Source organism: Trifolium pratense, linkage group LG5, assembly GCF_020283565.1.
Source record: "Trifolium pratense cultivar HEN17-A07 linkage group LG5, ARS_RC_1.1, whole genome shotgun sequence".
Classification (NCBI taxonomy): Eukaryota; Viridiplantae; Streptophyta; class Magnoliopsida; order Fabales; family Fabaceae; genus Trifolium; species Trifolium pratense.
The window spans coordinates 44,388,780-44,398,535 of record NC_060063.1 but is presented as its reverse complement, the minus strand read 5'-3'; the positions used below and the strand labels follow the sequence as shown (position 1 = coordinate 44,398,535).

Below are 9,756 nucleotides of genomic sequence, written 5' to 3'. Positions count from 1 at the left end.
CATCAGGATCAACACCAAAAGTCAACTTGCAAGGATAGCGTCCACCTCCACAATCGACCAAAACCATATTTGAATGATTAAAGGCAAAAACAAACTCACCAAATCCATACCAAGATAAGATCTGGAAAAAAATGGAATGAGTAAATAAAAAGGAACTATAAAGGCAACTAAGGAAATTGCAAAAAAAATTAAAAATTAAAAGCATATGAATACCAAAGTTCCAGAATAAATATCATAAACCGTCATCTTCTTGACGAAAGATGAATCACTTGATAGTGAGGAATTGTTGCATAGAATCGGTGCTATTCACTTACAAGTTACAACAATCTGGCAAGGAAAAAATAATTAAGCAAAACTTAAATAATTTAGTTTATGACCAAAAATTAACAGGGAAGAGACAAACTATACAGGTAGAACAAAAATAATTATGCAAAATCTAAATACCTTAGTTTACGGTGCATACGGTTCATATCTAGTGCACAAACATTGCAACAACACCTTAATTTTGCAATTTAATTAAAATACCAAACGATATCCATTTTGAGTAAACGACCACTCGTTGGAAAGTTTAGGATGTCAAGATTACATATAACTTTTGTTTTGAGGATTAACCATTCAATTGGTCCAGTTTAACAAAAGATTGGGTATTCGTACAAAAACAGTATTTCTGCACAAACATAGCAACAACAACACCTTAACTTTCGCAGTTTAATCAAAATACCAACGATATCTGTTTTGAGTAAACGATCACTCGTTAGAAAGCTTAGGGTGTCAATATTACAGATATAATTTTTGTTTTGAGGATTAACCATCCAATTGGTCCAGTTTAACAAAATATTGGGTATTGGTCCAATTTAACAAATGGATCATCGATCGTTATATAACAATATTTCCTCATTTACTCATAAAAAACAATATTTCCTCGTTTGCACCAATCACCAACTTGAGGATGGAATTGCACCATTTATTTGACAAGAAAACAAAATAAGAAAAAGGAAACTCTATCAACTAAATGACACTAATTTTTTCAATCTTCAAGCTCTATCATGATGCCACTAATTTTGACAAGCCCGTATCTAGGAATCAATGTAACCACAATACTATCATCATCATCAGCTTTCAAATCCTCCAACAAATCCGTTAATCCAAGTCTCAAACAAGTAACAATATTATTCTTCTTCTTCTTATTTTTTCCGTGATCATGTACATGAAGCACACTCACATAGGTTCCAGCAAACTCGGTATTTTCACCCCCAATCACCTTATCATCTTCATCATTCACAATAACATCAAACTTCACTTCAGTTTTGTTATCATACTCGATCCCATCAATCACCAAAATCTCCTCTTCATCTTCCTTCTCCTTGGAATTCCTCGACTTCTTTGGCCTCTTCACGTTGATACTCACAACCGAATCCAAAACAATAGGAAACTTATCAACCAATTTTCTGGAAGGGCGTTGTGCTGATGACTTATTCTTATCCTTAGACTTAACTCTCCTACTAGGTTTAGATTTATATTTTATCCAAGGAATGTCAACATCTTGATAAACATAACCAAGCTTTCTATCATTAGCACTATCCTTGACTTTCACTTTAACAAGATTCTTATTCTCATCATAAAAGAGAAATTCAGACTCTAGCCAATCCGGGTCAGTGAAATCCTTCCTTTTTTTACCTAACGTTTTCCAAACAGACCACATCCTATCCACATTTGCATGGTGAGCGTAAAAAAGTGGATCTCTTCCTGCGGCATAGAAATGTCCCATGTCCTCTCCATGAGGCTGTCTTGGATCACCGGTCCATATATGAATAGGTGTATGTGGAATATTTTCTAATGAGCCGGCACCTTTGAAAGGTGTGTCACCGCCGCGATAAGGGCTTCCAAGAAATTGTCTATTGGTCTTGCTGTTGGAGATCATTTGTTTATGCATCCAAGTAAGGTTGATTTTGATTTGTTCTTCTGCACTTGGATTAGTAGCAGGGTTATCATTAGCTTTGTTATAGTTTAGGTCAACGATTGTTGGTGGTTGATGTGTGGGATTTCTTCTAGGGTCATAAAGGGAAGAATTTGGATTTGTAAAAATGGAAGGAATTTGCATGCCATCAGGAGCATCCCAATTCCAAAAGGGTATGGCAAAAGTAGGGTCATTGATTAAACTACCTAAGATTCTCTCATAAAAATAAAGATACCAACGATGGAAAGGCAAAAATAGCCAAGAATTATGAACTTGTAGTTCAACGTCGTAACCTTTTTGTGTATAACCACCAACACAATAAGCACAATGAATGTTAGCTTGTTGGTAAAAACTTCTTGGATCATCATCTGGTAGGGCTTTCATGAGTTCAAGGGCTTTATTGTATTTTGCAAAATAATCATCATTAACTAATTGTGCAGCTGGTCTTACCCTTAATTTTTTAAAAGTAGGAAACCTATGATGTCTGAGGAAAATGGTGGACAACAACTGATTGGAGGGTCTATTTTTTTATATCATCTGGTAATTCTATTGGTGGAACTACACATGACGTGAGATCTGGAATTGCCACTGGAGCACCAAATGCTAGTGAGTTGTTGTTTGTAAAAGTCCTAGACCTATTAGAACATTTCTTCTTGGTGATGATTTTTGTTCTTGTTCTTTAGGACTATTTTGGTTAGTATCATTGGAAGTGCATGCTATTTGATGGTGCTTTGGTTTTCTATTTTTAGAGGGTTGATGTTTTTGGGAAAATGGATATAGTAAAGAGGATGAGGTATTGAAATTGGAAGAGACATTGAAGGACATAAGTGAGAGAGGTGAGGATGGGATAGATGCCATGTTTAGCTATCTTATTTTTGTGTCATATTTGGACTACTTTTATAGTGAAAAATCATGGCATAAAGTTCCATGCATGCATCTTGCATTATTGATATTGAGAATAACTACAAAAATAATTATATTGGACACATCCAATAATTCGTTACACTGTCTCCAATGGTAGTACCTATTAGGTACTTATATAGGTACTTATTTTATTAAGTACAATCATTGGAGCAATACTCATTGAGTACTTAATAGGTACTGCTTCTCAAATAGTTATCCTCTCTCTCCTTGTTGGATATTTGTGTGTTGGCCTCATTTTGCTAAAACAAATATACAAGCAAGATGTTGGACCAAATGTTTCAACATGTTGGGTACAAAAGATGTTGGACCAAATGTTGTAACATGTTTGGGTACGACAGTCAGATTGCCCAAATCACGCGCATTTATTACACGTATCTGCTATATATGGAAATCCACTCTACAAACGTGTATATCAAGATTTGATCTGATCAAGACGTTATTAGTGCAGATATGTTCTTATCAAGACTTAATAGAATGATTCAACACATTGTTTATTTCCTAAAGAGGATAAACTATTTTAGGAAAGTTTTTATTAAGGTCTGATTTGCTTAGCTGGACGTGACTCAAAGACCAGCTGTGTTCTGAAGGTTATCTTGGAAGATCAGGAGCGTGCTAGCTCTGTCTATATAAAGAAGACTCAAGGCCAAGATTTTTTGGAACCGAAACCATTGTTCATCAAAGATGTAGTCTTTAGGGTTTCGTGTCTTTAAGCCACTCTCTAGGAGAGTTGGTGTAAGTGAACCACTCGGGTTGTGAGATGGTCACTATGTCCTCACTCAGAAACCTTTAGGTAATGAGTAGAGTATTTAATATCTCCGAAGCTTTTAAGCAAGGAGATAGTGTTTGTGAGCCTCTCACGTATTGATTTAATACTTGAGTAGGACTGTGTTTTATTGAGTTGTAATGTTTTAAGGTTACTCCTAAGCTTTGAAGTACGGAGTTAACTGTGTGTGATTTACTCGAAGCTTTTAAGCAAGAGTAAAATATGTCACGGTGATTGTCGCCACATTTTATTCAACATTATAAGAACAACACAGGTTGTGTTGGCTGTGTGGAAGTGAGATGGGATCTCATGTCTAGGAGTTCCTAGGCAGAAGTTACATGAGTAGTGTCGAGGTCATAAGGCGTAAACCTAGGATTTGCTGGAGGTCTTAGTGTAAGACGTAAACCGAGGGTTTGCTGGAGGTCTTAGTGACTAGAGCTATTAGTGGATTTCCTTCCTCAATTGGTATCAGAGCAGGCATCCTGTTCTGTTTTCTGGATGAGATCTTAGGGAAGATACTTTCTGGTTATGGGCAAGTAAGGAATACTGAAAATTTGTTTGAACTTGGAGAAGTTCACATTGATTGAATGGTCCCTAGAAGTGGAGGATGGACTATTCATGATAGGGTGTGTATTAGACCTATCTTTTGTTGTTCAGGCGTGTAGATCTTGTGATGAGTTGCTGTATGGTTTGATTTATTTTCAAACATGTGTTATTGTAGTGTGCCTGAAGTTTGTTGAGGAGTTTTGTGGTTTGAATTCCGCTGCATACATATCTGATGGAAAACTCCTGGTGGTTTTGTTTGTTGAGGATGCACCACTCCGTTCTATGATGTAAGCCCTGGTGTGGTGATGCTCGAGGAGAGTTTTTTAATTAACTTGTTAGAGATGCCAAAGATACTTGGGGGTGATCTTAAGTCCACTCATAAAGGCACTCATGTATGAGTTTGTTGAAAAGGGATCTGAAGGAAGTTATGAGCAATTTATTTTTGCTTCCAACTCTAAAAAGCTAACCTCCATTGGCTTTGATAAAGGATTTCTTGATGTGTTCCGTTAGAAGGGAACTGGTGTCTTACCAGATGTTGGAACATCTGACGGAACATCTGACGAGCAGATTCTGCAGAATTTTGTTGGATGACAGTAGGGCATGGCAGATGCTTGGGTGCTAAACAAGTGTGTTGGTTACATATGTTTGGAACCTTCTCCTGACCTGGAAGAGGAGGCATCTGTGTCTGAGATGATTTCTACGCTAGAAACATGTCTTAGATAAGTTTGTTGGGACACGATCAACATATGGTTGACCTCTTGGGTTAGTTCATGTCTGATCCAAGTAAGTGGTAGTTGAAGTTATGTGCAGTGTTAATGTGTTATATGATGTTTTAACCATGCATGTTATATTTGTGTGATAATATCTAGTTGTATGAATGCATGATTAAGCAAGGAGGATTTATTATTGTTGGGACCAAAGGATTATGGTTCTCTGATATTTTTGGTAAAGTTAATTCTTTACCTTGTGCATTAAAGATATCTTTTGAATTAAGATTGACGAAGTTTTTACTTCCCTTCAAGATGTGTGTTTGCGTTGAAGTGAAATGAAGTATATGTTGCATCCCTCTCTCCATTGTCTGATGCACGTTAATCAAGGGAAATCCATCTGATGTAGTTAATACTTCCACTAAGGTCACAAGTGAGTTTGTTGATGAGTCTCTCAAAGGATCTGTCTCTGAAAATGATGTTGTGTCGAATGTTGACACATCTTTGGCACCTAAGACTGATGTTGTGCTAAGTACTGTCACATCAGTGGTACCTAATATTGTGTTGGATCAAAATGTTCCAGATACCTGTTAGAGGGAATCTCCTCTATAGGTTCAGAAGAATGGCATCAAACATCTCAAAGTAAGACAAGAGGTTGGAACATTAGAAGAAGTTTTTGAGATGTAAAATATGCACGTCCCTGCATGTGTGGATGATTTGATATTGGAAGTTGATCAACTACTGATGGTTGATTCTCCTGTGTCCCCTTGCAAGAGTTATGGACTACTATGGTATTTCCAGACCATAGTTCAGGATGAAACCGATGGGAGTGAGATTGATGCCAGAATTAATGTTGAAACATCTGCTCCAACATCTGCTTCTTCAGCCAAGGAAGCTGGTTCTACTCAGGGTGGAGTACAAGGTCAAGCAACTGACCTTATCTGAATGATTTTTTTGTAAGAATAACTGTCATGAGTGGATATCATCTGTTGGTGCCATATATGTGCAGAAGAATGATGTCAGATCTAATGTCCTACCTTGTGTGAGAAGGTAATCCTATCTGACAAATGATAAATACTTTAATGGGAGCTAAGTATCTGTATATCCTCTGTTGAAGTTATGCATAAAACTGATGTATTTGTCTGAAGAGTTGTACAATTATGCAGTCTGAACTTTATGGTTCAAAGAGTATATGAGAGTCTATTTCTCTTCATGGTATTCAGTTGTTTTGAAAAACCTGGATGATCTGCATTGATGGTACTCTATTGGGAGCTTCTTGAAGGATGTCTATGCACAATGAGTCCTTTTGAATGGTGATTTATGAATCAATGTAATTGGGTTCCAAAATCAGAAGCTGGTGTCCCAAATGATGTTGTAACATCATATTTACTGATGGCTGTTCTGTGGAAGGTGCTTGAGACTTTGCATGGGAGTGCTCAAGCTGTGTGGTCAGAAGATGTGTTTCTGACTATGTGAATCAGAATGTGGAGGTTCTCATCTTGTTTCAATAGTATGCTCTAGCAATGCATGACTATTTATTCCACTAGTATCAACAACTACTAGTGAATGTAAGGCCAGAAGAATATTGTCAAATACTGAGGTTTGATAATTGTCTTTGGTTTTCTTCTGTTGCAAGTCACTCTAGAAAAAGGGTTGATAATCAGGATCTTAGTCAAGCTTTTAAGCAAACTAAGATGTTTTGGAGTTTGTGAGTGACTTTACACCTTGTATGCATGACATCCTGCCTATTCAAAAGGTCATAATACATAGTGTGGTTCTGCTAGGACATTGATCAAAAGTGTCCTTTGTTAAGTGAAGAGGTCAGAATGCTTGGATGTATTCTCAAGAAGTGAGAGTATCTGACTCAGAATCGACTCTACTGAGGGAGTTTGTGTTGCCCTTCAACATGAAAGCATGAAGTCTTTCACATGTTTTCATTTAGTGCTCGAGTTTTCATCTTCAGCTGGAGCCCTGAATATCTATGACAGGTAGAGTCATGTGTTTATCTGTGGATTGCATTGGTACATATATATTGTCTAGAGTGTTGTACAAGCTTGTGGAGATCTTATGCCTCATATGAGAATATGATGTCAGACAACATGTTGTGACATTATGAAATTATTAACAAGGCATGGTTGATTCTAGTCATGTAAAGATGAATAATTATATCAGTTATCCACATATCTCTCGAGTGGTTAAATGGTTGAGTCTGGGAGAATTTATTTTTCTCTACAGAATGTTTTTTTTTGAAGGACTTTCCAATAGTCTTCATTATTGAGAGATGTCACAAATGTGATATTCAGATGTCTTGGTATGTGTCACTAAGTCTAAGTGAAAGGAGAACACTTCTAATCAAGTGGAAGACAGTATGTTTGAAGATGTGTTGATCAATGCAAGTAAAAGAAGACAATGTCTGACTGAATGTTAGAACATTATTCCAGACATGTTTCCTGTAAAGATCAACAAGGAAGTGAAATGGACAATTTGATTAACCACGTGTCAGAAGGGAATGCATAAAAGGTCTGTGAATACTTTGAATCCATCTGAAACTACTTCTATATTGCTTGGTGAACAAAATGTGCATCATCTAGGAAACCTATTTCTAAATCCATTATCCAGGTTAATCTTATCTCTCAAAAGGTCCTAGAAAAGTCTATCTATGTTTGTTGATGATGTTTATAAACCTACCAAACTCGTTTTGATAACCTCATTGATTCAGTTGTTACCCCTAATGTTGAATCAAATTTTGTTACCTCTATTAAAGGTTTTTGTCAGTTCAAATGTTGTGGGTAGTGTTGAAACATCTGTGAGATCTGCCTCTGATATTGTAAGACTAGATAAACCAAGATCTCTTAAAACCATAGGTCAGTCTAGTATGAATGTTGTGGTTGTTGATGACATTTTTTTTGAATTTTTTTATGTGTCATCTTTCAAAGTTGTTGATTCTGTCACTTTGTTATCCCCCACTAAAGTTGTGGTTGTGTCCCCCAAAGAAACCTCACCTGAGTCTGATATCACATCAGATGTCGAAACATCTTGGACCAACCTGTTCGTGTTGTTGAAACCTGTTCTACAATTCCCCAAACTGATGCTAATATGGTTCTGAGAGTCTTAAACCTGATGGTGGTTTGGAGTATTGAAGTTTAGACTGTGGTGGAAGAAACTGATCTTGATGATCTTCCACGTGACCAAGCTATTGCTCAAAGTATGACTGAAAGAGAACTGGTCATGCTATGACTGTTTGTGTGGATGTGCATTATGCGGAGAAGTACTGTATGTGTTCAGATGTGTTGTGATCAGATGTGATAATGCTCAGATATGTGATACTTAGATGTGATTACTACTACTATGTGTGACAGTTTCAGATCTGCTTCTGAAACCTCTAGCTTTATGTTCTCATGAAATATGTTATGCTATGATGTCATCCATGATGTCTACACATCCTGATCTGATTTTTGAGAATTTATTTTTCTCTGATGTGTGAGAATTCATTTTCCTCAGTATATGGGAGTTTATTTCTCCCTTTGTGCTTTAAAGGAGAAAGAAGCTATGAGAAGTATTACTAGCTCCTGACATTATTATCTCTGCTGGTGTGAATGTTGTTGATTCCACAAACACAATTATAGATGTTCTTGTTGCTGATGTATCTCAGACAAAAGATGCTATTGGCTCTATTGTTGATAAACCAAAACAAACTGTTCCTGAAAAGGATGTTGTGACAGACGTTGACACATCTGTGGACCAACCTAAGGCTGATGTTACTATTTTCAAGAAACCTGTTCAAGAAACTGCTGTGGTGAAAGATGTTGGGACATCTGTTGACCCATCTGACTCATCTGATGAAGAAACAGGGTCTGATGAAGAGAATTCTACTAAGGTTGAAGAAGGGTCTCTCAGTCTAAAGAAAGGCATCAAACTGTGCCACTTAATGAAGAAGTGGTTGAAGAACATGTATGAGGTTACTGTGCCTGCTAGTAAGAAGAGATAGAGTCTGAACATAAAGGAAGCACCTTCAAGTAACTCTGAGTATAATGTTGAGGAGGATGTACCAGACATCACACCCTCTGCCTCAAAGAAAAATTATGGTGGGAAAAAGATCCCTCAGAATGTGCCTGTGTTTCCTTTCATCGTAATTCCTTTGCACAAAGATGGGATCATGTGTACAGGAGGAGTTTTTGCTAGATAGATGCTTCATGCCCTGATTGGAAGACCACGTCCTTTGATACCATGCTGGAAGAACTTGTGCTAGAAGCTGTGCTACCATATGTTGAAACATCTTTGCTAACATGTGACGTATATTGTGATTGCTCCTATTCACTCTGATACCACGCTAGATAAATATGTTGAAACATCTTTTCTAACATATGCTATGTGTTATGCTAACATGTGTTGAAACATCTTTGTTATCAATGCTCTGATATCATACCGGAGGAACCTGTGCTATCTGATGTGGTACTAGATGGTGAAACATCTTGGCCATCATGTTGAAAATTTTGTGCTGATGAAGTGTGATCTGTTTTAGGCTATTTGATGATGACTCCACTGCTGATTTATATCTGATGAGGTATGTATCCCATGGTGTTGTCTTCGTTTGTAGTAGCTCTGTGCACTATGTTCCTGGATATCTATACTATTGTACTCTTTGATTAATGCATGAAGACCCTATTTTGTCTAAACTTCTGACTAAAAAGGGAAGTAGTTTAGTAGTTGGTAGGCATGATATGTTTTGCTGCTAATGTCTGTTGTGCTACCTGATGTTAAAACATATGCATGCTCTTTTAGTGGTTGGATGTGTTCTACTATATGATGTGGTGTCTGATGCTTAGACATCTGCTAATCTGAGTGGTGTAGTATTGAAT

At 37.0% G+C, this 9,756-nt stretch overlaps 1 pseudogene; it reads right to left on the bottom strand.

The window, feature by feature from the left end:
- Positions 1–876: 876 nt before the first annotated feature.
- On the bottom strand, positions 877–2,841 carry LOC123884491 (annotated as a pseudogene).
- Positions 2,842–9,756: the final 6,915 nt, after the last annotated feature.